We start from the raw sequence: 23,877 nt of genomic DNA, 5'->3' as shown, positions 1-23,877 counted from the left end.
TTACATGGCTTGATGCCTTGGCCAGTTCGTGTGTTGAACTTGGGGTGCTACCATGTGTTGATTTATCACCCTTATCCATTTTGGATGACATGAATGTTCTGTAATATAAAATTATGTGTTCATTTGTCCAAATTGTATATCCTTGGATTTTGATAGGATTGTGTAAGCATATCTACTATGTGTAGATGCACATGCCGTGTCTATCGTATCTTTGATCCAATATATGTATATGGTAAATTAGACGTATTCATTAAAAAGGTTAGGGTGTGCTTGAAAGTAAACCTTATATCTATATGCACATAATTGAGTGATCTTACCCTATATATATATATTGTAGTTGGACTAACTACTTCGGACCCAATAAGTTTGGGGACCATATTGTGCTTAATTGGTGGTTTAGGTACTTTGGAGAAGCATTGCTATTTTGACTTGTTCTCAGAAAAAAGATGGTGCGAGTCACAAAGAAATTAGAGTCAAGACAGGACTCGGCTACTTCTACGTCATACCAATGCTTTTCCGGTAACAAGTATTTACTTCATGCATATACAACATTAGAGTCAACACTGTGTAGGTTGCATCATGGCATGAACATAGTACTTTTTCCCACTTTGTAATTTCCTGCCTGTCCTTGTCAATCACATTGATGAAATGCTTAGTGTTGGTGTTCTCTTAGCTTTTCATGGTCATATGAATGAGACAAATTTGTGCCATGACCCTTGTGTCATGTGCCTTGCTCTCATAAGAGGATAACTTGTGCATGATTCTATGCACTCATGCGTTTGACGTATTTTGGACCCACATTTATCGTAGTAATCGTATTAAAAGACTTACATCAGACCATGTCCAAAATATGTTAGTTGAGAGGTCTCTTTGGCTGCTACACATGCGAGAATACTTAGTATCACCTCATCATAATTTTTTTTTTCCAGAATCAGATTCTTCCTCCTCCTCTCTCTCGGTCGTCCGACTTGTCTTGGACGTCCGGCGGCAAATCTCCTTCCGGTCGTCCGACCAGTGTCGGTCGTCCGGCGGCACAATCCTCTCCGGACGTCCGACGCCTGTCGGACGTCCGACGCATCGGGGCCTATAAATAGCTGGGCGCGGGGCTGGGCTTTGCCCTAGCCCTCACGCACCCCCTTTCTCCCCTACAACCGCCGTCGCGAGCTCTAGGAGCTCCCGCTAGCGCCGCCAGACTCGAGATCGGGCCGATCTCCTCCGCGGATCCTCCTATTCTTCCTCCTCTTCCTTCGCGGGATCCGTCTAGAGGTTGCTCCTCCGTTCCCTTCGCGTTTGTTTTGGTTCCCTCTCCCAAGTCTCCATGTTCGTTCCTTATTTGGGATTTTTTTTTCATCCACGTAGGATATTGTGCACCATGCCGAAGACCAAGCACGCCGCTCAGAAGAACGTGGCTGGCTCATCATCTCGCGCCCCTCCTAGCACGGGGTCGGACTCGGATGGGCCATGCCGTCCCTTCAAACGGACTGCCCGGCGTTCTCCGGCCCGGCGTTCTCCGTCTCCACAACTCCCCTCGTCGTCTGATGGTGATGACCCCGACTTCGAGGAGGAGCTTGCCGTCGAGGACCTTGCTGACCAGCACGCCGATCGGAGGTCCAAGCCAAAGCCCAGGACTCGCAGGGCGTCCTACATGCCACCACCTCCTCCTACCCAGCCCGCAAGTGAAGCTCGTCGCATCTCACTAGAACCCCCTGCTACCTTAGGTCGTGCAATCACGAACTTCACCACACTTGCCAAGTCGTCATACCTCACTTTGCGCCGCGACATTGATCAATATGCTGTCGTGCGTGACTCTACGGACTCACGTTTCCGCACACACGTCCAGGCGGACATTTTTACCACAGTCATAGTTCCTAAGGGTTTATCTGTTCATCTCTATATAGATGTTGAGCATATTCGCATGCACCCAGCGAAATATCCGGGTGCCATTGAGCTTATTGAGGCATCGGGGCTTGCCGCCCCGTTTTCCTTTCATCGGGACTTTAATGTTGCTGCCATTCACCAGTTCTATGCCACATGCTACTTTGCTCCAAACCACACTGTCAGCTGGATCACCTCTGACGTTCGCTTCACAGCTTCTTATGATACATTTGTTGCCGCACTTGGTTTCCCCAACTCCGGCTTCAAAATACATAGGGATGATCCTAACCATGCGCCTAAGTCCATTGAGGCGTGTGGGTATCTTCTCAAACCACTAAGTGAGATTGATGCGGATGAACGCATGAAGGACCTTAACCAGGTATCCATCTGACGCTCACCTTACTTCGTCATTTTTCAGTGTCTCATCCGCACCATCTATCCCAAGATGGGTGATAAGGGTTCTTGCAGTGGCTATTGTATTGACATCATGTCTCACTTGTACGAGCACCTGAAGAGCAAAATTAATGTGCCTCACTTTCTATGGCATGAGATTCGGCTTGCTAGCTTTCAGTACAAGCGAGCCTTTCCTCATGCCCCCTTCATCCAGGCTCTTATTAATCATGTTGCTGATTTCTCTATTGCTGTCACTCACACACATCGCAAGTGGGTCATTCCCGCTCACATGGCAGATAACTATGCTCCCAAGAAAGCCCCATCCTCCAAATCCACTTTCCGCACTGCTGCCCGGTCAGCCACCCCCTCATCTAGCTCCGCTCCGCTCGGTCGCATTGCCAAATTCCTTGGCAAGGCACATTCTGCTATGATGAAGGTCGTCTCTTTCCAGTGTGGTCAAACCCATGATGTGGTTTCTCGCTTAGTCTCCTCCAATAATGCCCTCAAGGCTCGTCTGAGAGCCTCGGGCGCTCTTGATGTGAGTGATGATGAGGCCCCTCCTGCCGGTCCTCCTTCTGACTTTGGCTTCCCATCTGGTCCGGAGTGGGCTGATTTCCTTGACGAGGCTGGTGGCAGTGGTCTGCCTGATGATGAGGATGATGAGGATGATGATGTTGAGGATGATGCCTGATTAATGATGATATTGATGAGGGTGATCCTTGAGTATGTGATAGCATTGCCGGTTTTCCCTCCTTTTTGGTCCTTGATGCCAAAGGGGGAGAACATTATCTTATCTTAGTTTTCGATTTTAGTTCCTCTCACAATGTATGGTATGATGTATTATGTCGAAGTTAATGATGTATCATCATGTAACGATACTTATGGATGGTGTGTTATGCGATCACCTATGGATGATGTATTGTTGAACTATCATGTGGAGTTTTATGCTATCCTATTGATTCATATGATATGATATGTATTGTTGAACTATTATGGTGTTATATCATGCTATTATCTTCAATGCACACATTAAGGGGGAGCTCCCGCACTTACCTATTTTACTATGCATATAATAAGGGGGAGCTTCATAAGCATCGTAACAAAACTCTCCTAAGCCACACATGTCTATTACTATTGTTGAGAGCTATATGTATGTTGTCATCAACTAACAAAAAGGGGGAGATTGAAAGTGCAGTCATGCCCTTAATCATGTTTTGGTGTTGCTGACAACACACATATAGATAATTAATCACTAACCCTTTTTAAGCTACTGTGAATGATCATGTGTTGATAAGGACAAGCTCATGTGCTAACAAGGACAAGATCAAGATAAGCATTCCTGAGCACTACATGCTTGATCCTTGTGGATGTTCACATGGTGGACAAATGAAGATAAATATATAAGCTAGGCTTTCCACATTGTGTATGGGAGAGCTACTTGAAGACTTCATCATTGTCACGCCCAAGATGCGACCCTATCCTCAATTTGGCACGAGGGCCTCGTCAGGGATAGAAGCGCATCTCGTCGTGTCACAAGAATGGATATCGTTACAAGTACATGTACTGAGGAGAAGAGATAAATATAAAGAATTGGCTTACAGTCGCCACATGCTACATCAGAGTCACATCAGTACATTACATAATCATCAAGAGTAAGAGCAGGGTCCGACTACGGACGAAAACAAATGACAAAAGAAGAACGACGTCCATCCTTGCTATCCCAGGCTGCCGGCCTGGAACCCATCCTAGATCGATGAAGAGGAAGAAGAAGAAGCAACTCCAAATGAACAATCAATGCGCTCGCGTCATGTAACCTTTACCTGAACCTTCAACTGGTGTTGTAGTAATCTGTGAGCCATAGGGGACTCAGCAATCTCATTTCCAAAGGTATCAAGACTAGCAAAGCTTAATGGGTGAGGTATGGTTAAGTGGTGAGGTTGCAGCAGCGGCTAAGCACATATTTGGTGGCTAACTTACGAGTACCAGAAATAAGAGGGGGAAGATCTACGCATAAGGGACGTGACTACTGATGATCAAATGAATGATCCTGAACACCTACCTACGTCAGACATAACCCCACCGTGTCCTCGATCGGAGAAGGAACTCACGAAAGAGACAGTCACGGTTACGCACCCAGTTGGCATATTTTAGTTAAGTTAACTTCAAGTTATCTAGAACTAGTGTTAAACAAAGTTTCCACGTTGCCACATAACCGCGGGCACGGCTTTCCGAAAAGATTTAACCCTGCAGGGGTGGTCCAACTAGTCCATCACAAATTACCACAAGCCGCATAGAAATGCTCAATCACGAAGCTCGCGATCTCGTCGGATTCCCTAGTGGAAAACCTCAACTCTGAGATTACCCAAAGCATCACCGGAATCCCGATGCACAAGATATCTCGTCAAAGGTAAAACTAATCCAGCAAGGCCGCCCGACGTGTCGACGATCCCGATAGGAGTCGCGTACCTCGTTCTCAGGACACGGCGGATGAGCTAGACGTCGGGATCGCTAAACCTCCGGGTGACCAGAGGGGCGCCGGACATCGCTCAGGTGGGGCCAACACTCATGAGGAGCACTGGCCCGGGGGTTGATTTAATTATCCTCGGGACCGAGGAAGTCCCTATGCAATTTTATTAGGTGATTAGGCAAATGTAGTGCCAAAGTTGGGCCTTGCCAGACCAGCTTTAATCTAAAACGAATTATCAAGGGGGTCCCCATAACAACCCCGATCGTGTTAGGAGCGCTCAATTATGGAACATAACACCGGTAGCCGAAACTAAGGGGGCAAAGGTGGAACAAAACACCAGGCTAGAAAGGCCGAGCCTTACACCTTTTACCAAATATATAGGTGCATTAAATTAGATAGCAATTGATATGGTGATATAACAAGGAACCCATGTTTTCACATGGAAGCATCTGCACCTGCAACTAGCAACGCTAACACAGGGTTAAGCAAGCAGTAACATAGCCAATCAGTGGTTGCTAGGTCGAACAGGTTGAAGGTTAACATGGCATTGTTGAGGGGCTGATATTTAACATGTGGTAGGCAACGAGACATAATCGATAGAAACGGTAAAACTAGCATGGCAATGATAGTAATGGTATCTGGGGAAATGATCATCTTGCCTGAGATCCCGCTTGGAAGAAGAACAACTCGGTGAAGCAGACGAACCAACGTGGATGAACGGGTCCTCACATTCCGACACGCTTGCGGAACTCTATCGAGACAGAGGGAAACGGAAACAAGCATCAACACACAATATTCACCACACGATGCACAACACATATGATGCATGAATGGTTAAAAAATGCAAGGCATGGCATGACAATTCACATCACGCAAACACTACACATTAAATGAAGTTCAATATGCAACGAGTTGCATATTGACGAAACTCCACGTTAATTATTTAGTTATATCCCGATTAGATACATGGCAATATTAAATGAGGTTAAACATGGCAAGAGGTGAAGCGTAATTAAACTACCTATCTATGCATTTTAAATGAGGTCGGAAATGACATATAGCATCTCCGAAACGACCTCACATGTTAATTAACAATTCTGTTCAGATCTGATCTAACACATTTAATTAGTTGTTAAACAGAAAAACAAATAGGTTCACGTGATTCTACGCATCATTTCAAGCAACCTACACATAAAGAACATCTTCAACGGAGCTACGGATCAAAAGATACAAGCACCGCAAGATATGATGGCATGAATGCAATATGTGTGCAACGACAGTCACGAGCACTTCAAAACATTCAAACAGCAAGAGAAAATTAAACTACACGAGATTCTAAGCAAGTTTCATGTAGGACACGAACAAATCGGAGCTACGGTTCAAAAACTACGAGCAAAACAAGAACTGACTACAATCTGCCAAAATCAGCCACATAGCACTTTCTACGCCCCACAGCTACAATAATCTCAAGCAAGGCATGGCACGGAAGAGGGCAAGAAACGCTACTACGAACAACTAACAACAACTAGCATGGCAGCAAGGTACACTAGGGAAAGAAGTCACAAAATGGCTTCCCACACACTATTTCAGACTTAGTGAAAATAACACCTCATGAAAGTGCAGTTTTCAGCCTGAAGGCATATTGACAGCAGCAAAACCATAAGCTACAGGGCTCCAAATGGCATGAAAATTTACAGCATGCTAGAGAAACACAAAGGGTACAACTAACTCCATTGGATCAACCAAAAATGAGCTACAGATCACAAGATACAGGCAAGACAAGACAGCAACAAAATAATAACAGATCCCAGACTTAGAAATATTTCAGCACGTCTAAAACAGCACTATTTCTAGCAACTTGAGGGCAGTCAAACCACACCTAAACATGCATTTCTATTGCAACTAAAAATACCAGGGGCTAGTCTAAACACCCAAGATCAACTCTCTAGTTGACAACACCGTCAAACGACGCACGGAATAAATCCTACGAATTAAACAAAAGGGCAACTTAGCAAAATATCTCGCGATCTAACTTGCTCTAATGCTAAAACTAATTGCACAGAAAAATCCCATGGATTTTTCTATCCCGGAAACATATAAAATATGTGGGGTTTGCAACACAAAATAAAGCCACACATTAATGCGAGATACTAACCTATACGTGGGAAAATAAATTACCGGCAAAACCCTACACGTAAAAATACAATTGAACGCTCTAAAATACATGCAAAAATGATTCCTAAAACATGGGCATTTCTACTACGGCATACGAGCAATCCGGACTTGCACGAAAATTAAATTTAAACTACCTCAAATAATTATGCAAGTTTGATAATCGTGTTCTACGTGCAAAACTAGACAAAAACCATATGCAAGTTAAAAAACACAGAGGGCTAGGGGAGCTCACCTTGGGCCGGCTCGGACCGGCTTGGTGAGGAGGCTGCGACTTGAGGCGACGGGGCGACGCGGACGGGCCGGTGGGGCGGCCTGGCAGGCCGGGGCGAGGCCCACACGGGCGAAGCGGGATTGGGCCGGGGCGACGCGGGGCCCAGCTGGCCGCTGGAGGCTGGTGGATCAGGGGGAAGCCGATCCCGTGGTCAACTCCCTCGTCCCGATCCGATCTGGATTGGGGACGAGGCGGCGGCGGTTGCGGCGAGCGCCAGCACGGCTGCGACCGGCGGGAGGAACAGATGACGGCGGGGACGAGGGGACGGCGAGGCGGCGCTCGTGGCCGGCGGGCTGGAGCCGACCTCCATGGCAAAGGCATGAACCTCTCATGGCGAGCAAGAAGAGAGGCGAGCAGGGGATGGCGGCGCGGGGAAATCGCCGGAGGCGCGATTGACGGGGCCGGCGTGGTCACGGCGCGGCAGCACCGACGAGCGGCCAGCCGGAGGTGAGTCCCGGGATCGGCGGCGCTGGACCAAGGGGGTTGGCTCGGTGCCATGGGCAGGAGCCCGGGGCGGCGGCGGTCGATCCGGCTCGCACGGGCCAGCGGCGACGCCAGATGGGCTTGGCGGGCCGCGCGCGGGCTCGGGCGGGCCTGGCGGCTCGGAGGGAGACACGGGAGAGAGGAGCTGCGGCTGGGGTTGGTGGGGTGCGGAAAACGAGGTAGATGGCTAGGGTTTGCTGTCTAAAATGCATGGGGAGGTCTATTTATAGACAAAGGGGGGCTAGGTTTAGCGAAATTCCGCCCCAGTTTCAACCGCGCGGTCGGATTTGAATAATTCCGAACGCGGGATGGACTAAATGGCCGTGTAGTGTAGATAACCGGAGACGAGAGGGAAAACGGGCGGCACGACAACGATTTTTAAAACACCGACAACCGTCCGACGGTAGACCGAATACGGTGCCGCTACGGTCGACCGTTCGGGTACGAGACGAACTCCGATCGTGACGAAATTCGACAAGCGGCCTAGCTAGAACTAATTACGACTGCACGTCAAATCTCAACCCGATCAGAGAAAGTTTTAAACGCACTTTAAAAACAGGATTTAAACGTTGCCGCGGGCGCGTGCGAGTGCGGTCGGGCTCAGAACGGACAACGACGAGAACCGGCAACTACTAACGAATGCAAGTTTTGAAAACGGGCGGCAACGAAGACGCCGATGCAATGCAGATGATGCGCATGATGCGATGATGATGCCGCAAATAAAATAAATCACATGACAAAAACGAAATAGAAGGGGAATCTTCTGGAACGTTGGCATCGAGCTGTCACAATCATGTCTTGCTTTCAACATTGAGCCAAGAAGAAACAACAACATCAAGCTCAAGTGAAAGGGCTAACTCAAGGTATCAGTTACTTTGATGTTAGCGGTGCGGAGTGATGATCAACGAATAAAAGTACACACTCAAGTATGGATCATCGGTATCCCTTTTACAATTCTTGATTCTTTAGGGATCCCGCACTATTAAGAGGGGATCACAGGTTTTTGTGATTAACTTGCTCAAACTAGATATTCACTATCCTACTCAATACCACATATTCTCTACTCTGCCCCTATCTCAGTACAGGTCTACTGCCTCGGACTTCCGGCTCCCTCCGGACGTCCGTGGGCCGGACGACCGGCAGGCTTCGGAAATCCGGAGCCCTCCACCAGAAGAAATTGAGTTCTATAACTCGGATTTCCGGCTCCCTCCGGACATCCGAGCGCCGGACGTCCGACCAGCTTCGAAAATCCGGAGCCCTGCACCAGAAGAACATAAGCTCTATAACTCGGATTTCTGGATCCCTCCGGACGTCTGAGGCCCGGACGTCTGTCCCTTTCGGAAATCCGGAACCTCCCACGAGAAGAAGTTGAGTCGAATAACTCGGATTTCCGGTCTTCTCCGGACGTCCGGTCGCTGTTCATTTCACAGGGGTTCCAGTCATATCTACAGCCCTCGTACGACCGACCCCTGTCGGACGTCCGACCCCTCGCGGACGCTCGGACATCCGGCAACTGTCGGACATCCGGACCCTGTGTGACTTGAAGTGTCCCCAACGGCTGTTTCACACTCCCCAGTATATATACCCCTCTCCCACTTTGTGTGAGGGTGCCCAACACAGCCATATCCTCATAAGAACACATTTCCACCTCACACACATTTGCTCACATCAAATCTTAGATCCCAAGAGCATTTGTGAGCCCCTTTGAGAGTTGTTCCAATCAAAATATAGATCGTCTCCCTCTCCTTCTCTCAACCCAAGCTATTTGAGATTTGAGCAAGTTTTGAGCATTTCCCGTGATCTTGTTACTCTTGGAGGTTGGAGACTCCTAGGCGGTAGGAGTTCTTCGGAGAGGAATCAATCCGTGTGATTACTCCCGGAAAAGTTTGTGAGGGTTTGGAAGCCACCTCAAAGGCTTACCACTAGTGGTTGAGAAATGCCTTCATGGTGTTATCTCAAAGGGAGAATAGGGTGAGCCTTCGTGGAGTTGGTGTGCCTTTGTGGTAACATCCACCTCTCTAACGGTGACTAGCTTCCCTCCAAGGAAGTGAACATCGGGATACATCTTCGTCTCAGTGACCTTGGTTATCCTTAACCCTAACTCCTTACTTGTGGTTTACTTGTGTTACTTGAGCATACATACATTGCATATTGTTTGTGATCATTATATTGTGTTGGCTATTTCTTGTACAAGATTAATCATTCAAGCATACCTTCTATATCCACACGTTCATACTTGCAGCTTTTGATATATCGTGTGATATAGTGTGATCTAGTATCTTGTGTTGTTCACCTACTTGTCGTGTGATATAGCTCAAGTAAGTTTGTGTAACTTACTTGGGCTTGTTAGTAACTGTATTGTGTCCATCTTGGTAGATCGTGTTGTTGATACACGTTGCAGTGCCTAGTGCATTTAGGATTTGTGCTTGACAAGTACCCTCTTAGTTTATTTCCGCATTAGTTTCAAGCCAAATCCAAAGAAGTTTTTAAATATCCTATTCACCCCCCCTCTAGGCGTCATCGAGGTGTTTTCAATAAGTCATGCTATAAGTAGTCATGTGAATTTGGTATTCGTTCGATATTTTGATGTGTTGTATGTTGTTTTTCCTCTAGTGGTGTTATGTGAACGTCGACTACATAACACTTCACCATTATTTGGGCCTAGAGGAAGGCATTGGGAAGTAGTAAGTAGATGATGGGTTGCTAGAGTGACAGAAGCTTCAACCCTAGTTTATGCGTTGCTTCGTAAGGGGCTGATTTGGATCCACTAGTTTAATGCTATTGTTAGACTTTGTCTTAATTCTTCTTTCGTAGTTGCAGATGCTTGCAACAGGGGTTAATCATAAGTGGGATGCTTGTCCAAGTAAGGGCAGTACCCAAGCGCCGGTCCACCCACATATCAAACTATCAAAGTAACGAACGCGAATCATATGAACATGATGAAAACTAGCATGACAGAAATTCCTGTGTGTCCTCGGGAGCGTTTTTCCTCCTATAAGAGTTTGTCCAGGCTTGTACCTTGCTACAAAAGGGATTGGGCCACTTTGCTGCACCATTGTTACTTTTGTTACTTGTTGCTTGCTACAAATCATCTCACCACACAACCACTTGTTACCGATAATTTCAGTGCGTGCAGATATTACCTTGCTGAAAACCACTTGTCAGATCCTTCTGCTCCTCGTTGGGTTCGACACTCTTACTTATCGAAAGGGCTACGATAGATCCCCTATACTTGTGTGTCATCATAGAACGATGAACTCCTTGCTCTTGTGCTTCAAAATATAGTCTCCTCAACACTCAATCACTCTCTCACACATTTGGCATGGGTAGGAGAGATTGATTTTGTGGAAAGCAACTTGGGGAGGCTAGAGATCAAGTTTCAAATGGTTGGATTGGAATCTCTTGATCTCAACACATGAGTAGGTGGCTCTATCTCACAAAAATGGATCTGGCAAGTGGGTGGGTGTTTTGAGTGCTTCCTTTGTGAAAGAGAGGAGGTGGAGGGGGTATATATAAGCATCCCCCAAAATCCAACCGTTACAACATTATTGCCCAACTCGGTGACACATAAATGAATCTCGGTGGTACCGAGTTCCACTGAATATGAATTTTTTTGAATTCTCAGCGAGACCGATATATAAATCTCAGTGGTACCGATATGATGACCTAGGACAGTTTCCAAATCTCGGTGAGACTGATTTCAAAATAGGAAATTCAGATTCTTGAAATCTACTCAACAGAAAGTTGGTCACATGCTTTTCCGTGGCACCGCATGATACTTGGGTGTACCGAGAGAAAAGGATTTGGCAAAGGATCCGTCACTTGAAAAATCGGTAGGGATGAGTGGGAAAAGTTGGCAGCATCGATTTTGCTATTTTGGCTTGGAATAGAGATATTTGTGGGAGAATGACTGAATAATTTTGGTGGCTATATCTAAGCACTTGAGCAATCAATTCGTCATAATAAAATTGGAAATATGCCCTAGAGGGAATAATAAAACAGTTATTAATATATTTTCTTGTTAAAGATAATCGTTTGTTATCCATGCTAGAATTGTATTGAATGGAAACTCAGATACATGTGTGGATACATAGACTACACACCGTCCCTAGTAAGCCTCTAGTGGACTAGCTCGTTGATCAAAGATGGTCAAGGTTTCCTGGCCATAGACAAGGGTTGTCACTTGATAACGGGATCACATCATTAGGAGAATTATGTGATGGACAAGACCCAAACTATGAACGTAGCATGTGATCGTTTCGTTTTATTGCTACTGTTTTTCTGCATGTCAAGTATATGTTCCTATGACCATGAGATCATGTAACTCACTGACACCGGAAGAATACCTTGTGTGTATCAAACGTCACAACGTAACTGGGTGACTATAAAGGTGCTCTACAGGTATCTCCGAAGGTGTCCGTTGAGTTAGCATGGATCAAGACTGTGATTTGTCACTCTAGGATGGAGAGGTATCTAGCGGCCCTCTCGGTAATACAACATCACAACAAGCCTTGCAAGCAATGTGACTAAAGAGTTAGCCACGGGATTTTGTATTGTGGAACGAGTAAACAGACTCGTCGGTAACGAGATTCAAATAGGTATAGAGATATCGACGATCTTATCTCGGGCAAGTAACATTCCCAAGAACAAAGGGAATGTTATACAAGATTAACTGAATCCTTAACATAGAGGTTCAACCGATAAAGATCTTCGTAGAATATGTAGGAGACAATATGGACATCTAGGTCATGCTATTGGTTATTGACCGTAGAGTGTATCAGTCATGTCTGCATAGTTCTCGAACCCGCAGGGTCTCCACACTTAAGGTTCGGTGACGTTACGGTGTAGTCTTACGTATGTTGGTGATCGAATGTTTTTCGGAGTCCCGAATGAGATATCGGATGTCACGAGGAGTTCCGGAATGGTCCGAAGACAAAGATTGATATATAGGAAGGGTGTATTTGGCTTATGGAAAGATTTCGGGCATTACCGATAAAGTACCGGGAGTGACAAATGGGTTCCGGGGTTCCACCAGGAGGGGCCACCCACCCAAAGTGGGACCAAATAGGCCTAAAGGTGGTGCACCAACCCCTGGTGGGCTCGGCGGCCAGCCCAATAGGCCTATTCGACCGAAATAACAAAAAAGGAAGGAGTCCACTAGGAAAGAGAGTCCTCCTCCACCAAACCGAATTGGAGGAGGACTCCTCCTCCACCTTGGTGCGTCGGCTGGCCCTAGGTTTTTTCCCTAGTTTCAAGAAGGGTAACTCAAAGAAGAGTGGCAAAGCAGTTGCTCCTCCCACGAAGAAACCCAAAGCTAGATCTAAGCCGGAAACTGAGTGCTTTCATTGCAAGGGGGCTGGTCAGTGGAAGCGGAATTGCCCAAGTATCTGGCCGATAAGAAGGCGGCCAACGCCAAAAAAGGTATATTTGATATACATGTTATTGATGTGTACCTCACGAGCTCTCGTTGTAGTGTCTGTGTATTTGATACCGGTTCGGTTGCTCACATTTGCAACTCAAAGCACGAACTACGGAATAGACTAAGGTTGGCAAAGGACGAAGTGACAATGCGCGTGGGAAATGGTTCCAAGGTTGATGCGATCGCCGTTGGTACGCTCTCACTTCAGTTACCATTGGGATTAGTGATGAACCTGAATAATTGTTATTTAGTGCCTGCATTAAGAATGAACATTATATATGTATCTTGTTTATTGCAAGCCGGTTACTCATTTAAGTCAGAGAATAATGGTTGTTCTATTTATATGAGTAATATCTTTTATGGTCATGCACCCAATTTGAGGGGTTTGTTAATATTGAATCTCGATAGTGATGACACACATATACATAAAACTTATGCCAAAAGATGTAGAGTTGATAATGATAGCACCACTTTCTTGTGGCACTGCCGCTTAGGTCATATTGGTATAAAACGCATGAAGAAAATCCATGTTGATGACTTTTGGAGTCACTTGATTTTGAATCACTTGACACATGTGAACCATGCCTCATGGGCAAGATGACTAAGACTCCGTTCTCTGGAACAATGGAGCGTGCAAGTGACTTGTTGGATATCATACATACTCATGTGTGCGGACCAATGAGCATAGAGGCACGCGGTGGTTATCGTTATTTTCTGACCTTTCACACATGATTTGAGTAGATATGGTTATATTTACTTGATGAAACACAATTTTGAAATGTTTGAAAAGTTCAAGCTATTTCAGAGTGAAGTTGAGAATCAGCATAACAAGATCAAATTCCCGCGATATGGTTGGGGAGGTGAATATCTCAGTTATGAGTTTGGCACTCACTTAAGACAATGTGGAATTGTTTCACAGTTGATACCGCTTGGAACACCACAACGTAATGGTGTGTATAAATGTCATAATCATACTTTATTAGATATGGTGCGTTTTATGATGTCTATTACGGATTTGCCATTATCATTTTGGGGTTATGCATTAGAGACAACGGCATTCACTTTAAACAGGGCACCATCAAAATGGGTTGAGACGACGCCATATGAACTGTGGTTTGGCAAGAAGCCAAAGTTGTTGTTTCTTAAAGTTTGGGGATGTGGTGCTTATGTCAAAAAGCTTCCGCCTGAAAAGCTGGATCCCGAAGCGAAAAAGTTGGTCTTCATAAGATACCCAAAAGAAACAGTTGGGTACACCTTTTATCTCAGATCCGAAGGCAAAATGTTTGTCGCTAAAAATGGAGCTTTTCTTGAGAAAGAGTTTTTCTCGAAAGAATTGAGTGTGAGGAAGATAGAACTTGATGAGGTTGTAGAACCTTTACTTCAGCCAGAGAGTAGCACAACACATAAAGATGTTTCTGTGACTACATCACTTGAAGAAGAAGCTAATGATGATGATCATGAAACTTCAGATCAAGTTGCTATCGAACCTCGTAGGTCGACAAGGACACGTACTGCTCTTGAGTGGTACAACAACCCTGTCTTATCAATCATGTTGTTAGACAACGATGAACCTACGAGCTATGAAGAAGCAATGGTGGGCCCGAATTCCAATAAATGGTTAGAGGCCATGAAATCCGAGATATGATCGATGTATGAAAACAAAGCATGGACTTTGGAAGTATTACGTGAAGGGCGGAAGACCATTTAGAACAAATGGATCTTTAAGAAGAAGACAAATGTGAACGGTAATGTCATCTCTATAAAGCTCGACTTGTGGCAAAGGGTTTTTCACAAGTTGAAGGAGTTGACTACAATGAGACTTTCTCACCTGTAGCGATGCTTAAGTCCGTCAGAATCATGTTAGTAATAGGTGCATTTTTCGATTATGAAATTTGGCAGATGGATGTCAAAATAGTGTTCCTTAACGGTTTCCTAAAGGAAGAGCTGTATATGATGCAACCAAAAGGTTTTGTCGATCCAGAGATTGCTGACAAAGTATGCAAACTTCGGCGATCCATTTATGGACTGGTGGAAGCGTCTCGGAGTTGGAATCAACGCTTTGATGAAGTGATCAAGGCATTTGGGTTTATACAAGTTTATGGAGAAGGTTGTATTTACAAGAAAGTGAGTGGGAGCTCTACATCATTTCTGGTATTATATGTGGATGACATATTGCTGTTTGGAAACAATGTAGACCTTTTGGGAAGCATAAAGGATTATTTGAATAAAAGTTTTTCAATGAAGGACCTAGGAGAAGTTGCTAACATATTAGGCATCAAGATCTATAGAGATAGATCAAGTCATTTAATAGGACTTTCATAGAGCACATACATTGACAAAGTTTCGAAGAAGTTCAAAATGGAACAGTACAAGAAAGGGTTCTTGCATGTGCTACAGGTGTGAAGTTGAGTAAGACTCAATGCCCAGTAAGTGCAGATGATAGAGAAAAGATGAGTGTCATCCCCTATGCTTCAGCCATAGGCTCTATCATGTATGCAATGTTGTGCACAAGACATGATGTCAGCCTTGCCATAAGTATGGCGGGAAGGTTTCAAAGTAATCCAGGAATGGAGCACCAGGACAACGGTCAAGACTCTTCTGAATTACCTGAAAAGGGCTAAGGAAATGTTTCTCATTTATGGAGGTGACAAAGAGCTTGTCGTAAAGGGTTACATCGATGCAAGCCTTGACATTGATCCGGATGACTCTAAGTCACAAACCAAAAACGTATTTATTCTTAATGGGGGTGCGGTAAGCTGGTGCAGTTCCAAGCAAAGCGTGGTAGCTGATTCTACATGCGAAGCATAGTACATAGTTGGCGTAGAGGCGGCTAAAGAAGGTGTCTCAATGAAGCAGGCCACGACAAATCTTGGCGTGAGTGTTTAATCACGACATCAGCCATGGGTAGGCTAAACATGAGTGGTGGGAACCGAGAGGACACCGGCGGGCTCTGGGAACGGGGTTGGTGTTCGGGAACGTTGCATGGGAAACAAAAAACTTCCTACGCACACGAAGACCTGTCATGGTGATGTCCATCTACGAGAGGAGATTTGGATCTACGTACCCTTGTAGATCGCACAGCATGAAGCGTTTAAGAAACACGGTGTAGTGGAACGTCTTCACGTCCCTCGATCAGCCCCACAAACCGTCCCGCGATCCGTTCCGATCTAGTGCCGAACGGACGACACCTCCGCGTTCAGCAAACGTACAGCTCGACGATGATCTCGGCCTTCTTGATCCAGCAAGCAATACGGAGAAGTAGATGAGTTCTTCGGCAGCGTGATGGCGCTCCAGTGGTGGTGACGATCTACTCCTGCAGTGCTCCGCCCGAGCTCCGTAGAAATACGATCTAGAGGAAGAACTATGGTGTCTAGATCTGAGTGGCACGTGGCAAAAGTTGTCTCAAATCTGCCCTAAATCACCACTATATATAGGAGGGAGGGGGAGGAGGCTTGCCTTGAGGGCCAAGCCCTCAAGGGTGCGCCGGCCAAGGGAGAGGAGGAGTCCTACTCCAATCCTATTCCAACTAGGATTGGAAAGTGGAGTCCTTCTCTTCCTTCACACCTCTTTTTTTTCTTCGGCTTTTCTTTCTTGGCGCCAATGCCCTCTTGGGATGTCCCACCAGCCCACTAAGGGCTGGTGAGCCACCCCTAGGGCCATTGGGCTTCCCCCGGGTGGGTTGCCCCCCTCCCGGTGAACTTCCAGAACCCATTCGTCATTCCCGGTACATTCCCGGTAATGCCCGAAAAACTTCTGGTAACCAAATGAAGTCATCCTATCTATCAATCTTTGTTTCCGGACCATTCCGAAAACCCTCGTGATGTTTGTGGTCTCCTCCGGGACTCCGAACAACATTCGGTAACCACACATATAACTCAACTATACTAAAACATCGCCGAACCTTAAGTGTGCACACCCTGAACTATGTAGACATGCCCCGAGGTACTCCTCGGTCAATATCCAATAGCAGGACCTCGATGCTTGATACGTCTCCATTGTATCTACTTTTCCAAACTCTTTTGCCCTTGTTTTGGTCTCTAATTTGTATGATTTGAATGAAACTAACTCGGACTGACGCAATTTTCAGCACAATTGCCATGGTGTTGTTTTTGCGCAGAAATAAAAGTTTTCAGAATGACCTGGAAATCTACGAGGATTTTTTGTGGAATATATAAAAAATACTGGCGCAAGAATCAACTGGAGGGACGGAGCAAGGAGCTCACAAGCCCACCAGGCCCCCCCTGGCCGGGCCTGGTAGGCTTGTGAGCCCCTCGGGGCTCTGCCGCCTCCAATTCCAGCTCTATATATCCTTCTTCGTCCGGAAAAAAAATCAAGGAGAAGAGTTCATCGCGTTTTACGATACGGAGGCACCGCCACCACCCGTTCTTCCTCTGGAGGGCAGATCTGGAGTCCGTTCTGGGCTCCGGAGAGGGGAGATCGTCGCCATCGTCATCACCAACCATCCTTCATCACCAATTCCATGATGCTCTTCACCGTTCGTGAGTAATCTCATCGTAGGCTTGCTCGACGGTGATGGGTTGGATGAGATCTATCATGTAATCGAGTTAGTTTTGACGGGGATTGATCCCTAGTATCCACTATGTTTTGAGATTGATGTTGCTACTACTTTGTTGTGCTTAATGCTTGTCACTAGGGCCCGAGTGCCATGGTTTCAGATCTTAACCTATTATGTTCTCGTCAATATATGTGTGTTCTTGATCCTATCTTGCAAGTTGTAGTCACCTACTATGTGTTGTGACCTGGCAACCCCGGAGTGACAATAGCCGGAACCACTCCCGGAGATGACCATCGTATGAGGAGTTCATGTATTCACTAAGTGTTAATGCTTTGTTCCGGTTCTCAATTAAAAGGAGAACCTTAACATCCCTTAGTTTCCATTAGGACCCTGCTGCCACGGGAGGGATGGACAATAGATGTCATGCAAGTTCTTTTTTATAAGCACGTATGACTATATACGGAATGCATGCCTACATTACATTGACGAACTGGAGCTAGTTACATATCTCCCCATGTTATAACTGTTGCATGATGAATGTCGTCCGGCATAATTATCCATCACCGATCCAATGCCTACGAGCTTTATCCTGCTGTCACTTTTGCTACTCTTACCGTTGCTACCGTTGCTATCACACTACTTTGCTACTGAAACTTTGCTGCAGATACTAAGTCTTTCAGGTGTGGTTGAATTGACAACTCAACTGCTAATACTCGGGAATATTCTTTGGTTTCCCCTTGTGTCGAATCAACAAATTTGGGTTGAATACTCTACCCTCGAAAACTGTTGCGATCCCCTATACTTGTGGGTTATCAATGCCCATTTTGGATCCTACATATTCTCCGAAGATCTTATCGGTTGAACCTCAGTGTCAAGGATTCATATAATCACGTATGTCATTCCCTTTGTCCTTCGGTATGTTACTTGCCCGAGATTCAATCATCGGTATCCGCGTACCTATTTCAATCTCGTTACCGGCAAGTCTCTTTACTCGTTCCGTAATACAAGATCCCGTGACTTACACTTAGTCACATTGCTTGCAAGGTTTGTGTGTGATGTTGTATTACCGAGTGGGCCCCGAGATACCTCTCCGTCACACGGAGTGACAAATCCCAATCTTGATCCATACTAACTCAACGGACACCTTCAGAGATACCTGTAGAGCACCTTTATAGTCAAGAAGTTATGTTGTGACGTTTGATGCACACAAGGTATTCCTCCGGTGCGAGCGAGTTATATGATCTCATGGTCATTGGAACAAATACTTGACATGCAGAAAACAATAGCAATAAAACAACACGATCAATATGCTACATTCATAGTTTGGGTCTTGCCCATCACATGATTTTCCTAATGATGTGATCCCGTTATCAAGTGACAACACTTGCCTATGGCCAGGAAACCTTGACCATCTTTGATCAACGAACAAGTCAACTAGAGGCTCACTAGGGACAATGTGTTGTCTATGTATCCACACATGTATTTGAGTTTCCAATCAATACAATTCTATCATGGATAATAAACAATTATTATGAACAAGGAAATATAATAATAACTAATTTATTATTGCCTCTAGGGCATATTTCCAACAGTCTCCCATTTGCACTAGAGCCAATAATCTAGTTCACATCACCATGTGATTTTAACGAATCCAACACCCATATAGTTCTGGGGTTTGATCACGTCTTGCTCGTGAGAGAGTTTTAGTCAACAGTTCTGAATCTTTCAGATCCGTGTGCTTTACAAATCTTTATGTCATCTTATAGATGCTGCTACTACATGCTATTCGGAAATACTACAAATATCTACTCTACTAGACGAATCCGTTTTACTACTCATAGTTATTCGGATAGTGTCAAAGCTTGCATCAATGTAACCCTTTACGACGAACTCTTTAATCACCTCCATAATCGAGAAAAATTCCTTAGTCCACTAGGTACTAAGGATAATTTTGACCGCTGTTCTAGTGATTCAATCCTGGATCACTCCTTGTACCCCTTGACAGACTCATGGCAAGGCACACATTAGGTGCGGCACACATCATGGCATACTTTAGAGTCTACGGCTAAGGCATAGGGGACGGCGTTCGTCCTTTCTCTTTCTTCTGCCATGGTCGGGCTTTTGAGTCTTACTCATATTCACACCTTACAACACATCCAAGAACTCCTTCTTTGCTGATCTATTTTGAACTCCTTCAAAAACTTGTCAAGGCATGCATTTCATTGTAAAGTTTTGTTTAGCATTTTCATTTATCTCCATAGATCTTGATGCTCAATGTTCAAGTAGCTCTATCCAGGTCTTCCTTTGAAAACCCCCTTTCAAACAACCTTTATGCTTCGCAGAAATTCTACATTACTTCCGATCAACAATATGTCAACCACATATACTTATCATAAATTCTATAGTGCTCCCGCTCACTTCTTTGGAAATACATGTTTCTCATAAACCTTGTACGAACCCAAAAGCTTTGATTATATCGTCAAAGCGTATATTCCAACTCCGAGATGCTTGCACCAGTCCATAGAAGGATCGCTGGAGCTTGCATACTTGTTAGCATCCTTAGGATCGACAAAACCTTCTGGTTGTATCACATATAACCTTTCCTCAAGTAAACCGTCGAGGAAACAATGTTTTGACATCCTATGTGCAATATTTCATAAATAATGCATCAACTACTAACATAATTCCAATAGACTTTTAGCATCGCTACGAGTGAGAAAGTCTCATCATAGTCAACTCTTTGATCTTGTCATAAACATATTTGCGACAAGTCGAGCTTTTCTTAATGGTGACTTTTCACCATCACCGTGTGTCTTCCTTTTAAAAATCCATCTTTACTCAATAGTCCTACGACCATCAAGTAGTTCTTCCAAAGTCTACACTTTGTTTTCATACATGGATCCTCTTCTCGTATTTCATGGCCTCCAGCCATTTGTTGGAATTCGGGCCCACCATCGCTTCTCCATAGCTCGTAGGTTCATTGTTGTTCAACTGACCTCTAAGACAAGGTTACCGTACCACTCTGTAGTAGTAAGCCACCTTGTCGACCTACGAGGTTTGCAGTAACTTGATCCGAAGCTCAATGATCACCATCATCAGTTTCCACTTCAATTGGTGTAGGCGCCACACGAACATCTTCCTGCGCCCTGCTACACACTGGTTGAAGTGACGATTCACTAACCTCATCAAGTTCCACCAGCCTCCCACTCAATTCCTTCAAGAGAAACCTTTCCTCAAAAAAGGACCCGTTTCTAGAAACAAACATTTTGCTTCCGGATCTGAGATAGGAGATGTATCCAACTGTTTTGGACATCCTATGAAGATGCATTTATCCGCTTTGGGTTCGAGCTTATCAGACTGAAACTTTTTCACATAAGCATCGCAGCCCCAAACTTTCAAGAAACGACAACTTAGGTTTCTCCAAACCATAATCTATACTGTGTCATCTCAACGAAAATACGCGGTGCCCTATTTAAAGTGAATGCAGTTGTCTCTAATCAAACATTTTGCTTCCGGATCTGAGATAGGAGATGTATCCAACTATTTTGGACATCCTATGAAGATGCATTTATCCGCTTTGAGTTCGAGCTTATCAGACTGAAACTTTTTCACATAAGCATCGTAGCCCCAAACTTTCAAGAAACGACAACTTAGGTTTCTCCAAACCATAATCTATACTGTGTCATCTCAACGGAAATACGCGGTGCCCTATTTAAAGTGAATGCGGTTGTCTCTAATGCATAACCCATACACGATAGTGGTAATACGATAAGAGAAATCATAGTATGCACCATACCAAATAGGGAGCGATTATGACGTTCGGACACACCATCACACTATGGTGTTCCAGGTGGCATGAATTGCGAAAGAGGTTCCACATTGTCTCAACTATGTACCAAAACTCGCAACTCAGATATTCATCTCTATGATCATATCGTAGACAGTTTATCCTCTTGTCACAACGATCTTCACTCTGAAATAGCTTTGAACTTTTCAATATTTCAGACTTGTGATTCATCAAGTAAATACTCCTGTATCTACTCAAGTCGTCAGTGAAGTAAGAACATAACGATATTCACTGCGTGCCTCAGCACTTATTGGAATGCACACATCAAAAATGTATTACTTCCAACAAGTTACTCTCTTGTTCCACGTGGTATTATTTTGCATGTCTCAAGTGATTCAAAATCAAGTGAGTCCAAACGATCCATCTGCATGGAGTTTCTTCATGCGTTTATACCAACAGGTATGGTTTGCATGTCTCAAACATTTCAAAAATGAGTGACTACAAAGATCCATCAGCATGGAGCTTTCTTCATGCATTTTACACCAGCATGACTCAAGCGGCAGTGCCACAAGTAAGTGGTACTATCATTATTACTTTGTATCTTTTGGCACCAATATTATGAATATGTGTAACACTACGATCGAGATTCAGCAAACCATTGAAGGTAATTATTCAAGCAAATAGAATAACCATTATTCTCTTTAGATGAATAATCGTATTGCAATAAACACGATCCAATCATGTTTATGCTCAACGCAAACACCAAATAACAATTATTTAGGTTTAACACCAATCCGGATGGTAGAGGGAGCGTGTGATGTTTTGATCACATCAACCTTGGAAGCACTTCCAACACTTATCGTCACCTCGCCTTTAGCTACTCTCCGTTTACTTCGTAGCTTTTATTTCGATTTACTAATCACTTAGCAACCGAACCAGTATCTAATACCCTCTCACCACTAGGAGTACTAGTAAAGTACACATCAATATCATGTATATCAAATATACTTCTGTCAACTTTGCCAGCCTTCTCATCTACCAACTATCTAGGGCAGCTTTGCCTCAGTGGCCGTTCCTCTCATAATAGAAGCACTTAGTCTCGGGTTTGGGTTCAATCTTGGGTTTCTTCATTAGAGCAGCAACTGGTTTGCCGTTTCATGAGGTATCCCTTCTAGCCCTTGCCCTTCTTGAAACTAGTGGTTTTACCAACCACCAACAATTGATGCTCCTTCTTGATTTCTACTTTCGTAGTGTCAAACATTGCGAATCTCTCAAGGATCATCATATCTATCCTTGATATTTTATAGTTCATCACGAAGCTCTAGCAGCTTAGTGGTAGTGACTTTGGAGAACCATCACTATCTTATCTGGAAGATTAACTCCCACTTGATTCAAGTGATTGTTGTACTCACACAATCTGAGCACATGCTTAACGATTGAGCTTTTCTCTTTTACTTTGTAGACAAAGAATCTAGTCGGAGGTCTCGTACCTCTCAACAAGGGCACGAGCATGAAATCTCAATTTCATCTCTTAGAACACCTCATATGTTCCGTGACGTTTCAAAACGTCTTCGGCGCCTTGCTTCTAAGCCATTAAGTATTACGCACTAAACTATCACGTAGTCATCAAAAACATGTATGTCACATGTTCGCAACATCCACAGACGACGCTCGAGGTGCAACACGCTGAGTGGTGCATTAAGAAAATAAGCCTTCTGCGTAGCAATGAGGACAATCCTCAGTTTTATGGACTCAGTCCGCAAAGTTGCTACTATCATCTTTCAACTAAATTTTCTCTAGGAACACATAAAAACAGTAGAGCTATAACGCGAGCTACATAATAATTCACAAAGACCTTTTGACTATGTTCATGATAATTAGAGTTTAATTAATCAAATTACTGATAAACTCCCTGCTACCTCTTGAGCTTTGATACGTCTCCAACGTATCTACTTTTCCAAACTCTTTTGCCCTTGTTTTGGACTCTAATTTGCATGATCTGAATGGAACTAACCCGGACTAACGCTGTTTTCAGCAGAATTGTCATGGTGTTGTTTTGCGCAGAAATAAAAGTTCTCGGAATGACCTGGAAATTTACGGAGAATTTTTGTGGAATATACAAAAAATACTGGCGCAAGAATCAACGGAGGAAGTGGAGCGTGGAGCCCACAAGCCCACCAGGGGCGGGCCCCCCTAGCCGCGCCTGGCAGGCTTGTGGGGCCCACATTGCTCCACCACCTCCAATCTCAGCTCTATTTAGCCTCTTTTGTCCGAAAAAAAATCAAAGAGAAGAGTTCATCGCGTTTTACGATACGGAGGCGCCGCCACCTCCTGTTCTTCCTGTGGAGGGCTGTTCTGCAGCCCGTTCTCGGCTCCGGAGAGGGGAAATCATCGCCATCGTCATCACCAACCTTCCTTCATCGCCAATTCCATGATGCTATTCACCGTTCATGAGTAATCTCATCGTAGGCTTGTTGGACGGTGATGGGTT

This window comes from Hordeum vulgare, chromosome 5H, assembly GCF_904849725.1.
Source record: "Hordeum vulgare subsp. vulgare chromosome 5H, MorexV3_pseudomolecules_assembly, whole genome shotgun sequence".
NCBI classification, from domain to species: Eukaryota; Viridiplantae; Streptophyta; class Magnoliopsida; order Poales; family Poaceae; genus Hordeum; species Hordeum vulgare.
Note: the sequence above shows the minus strand (reverse complement) of the source record.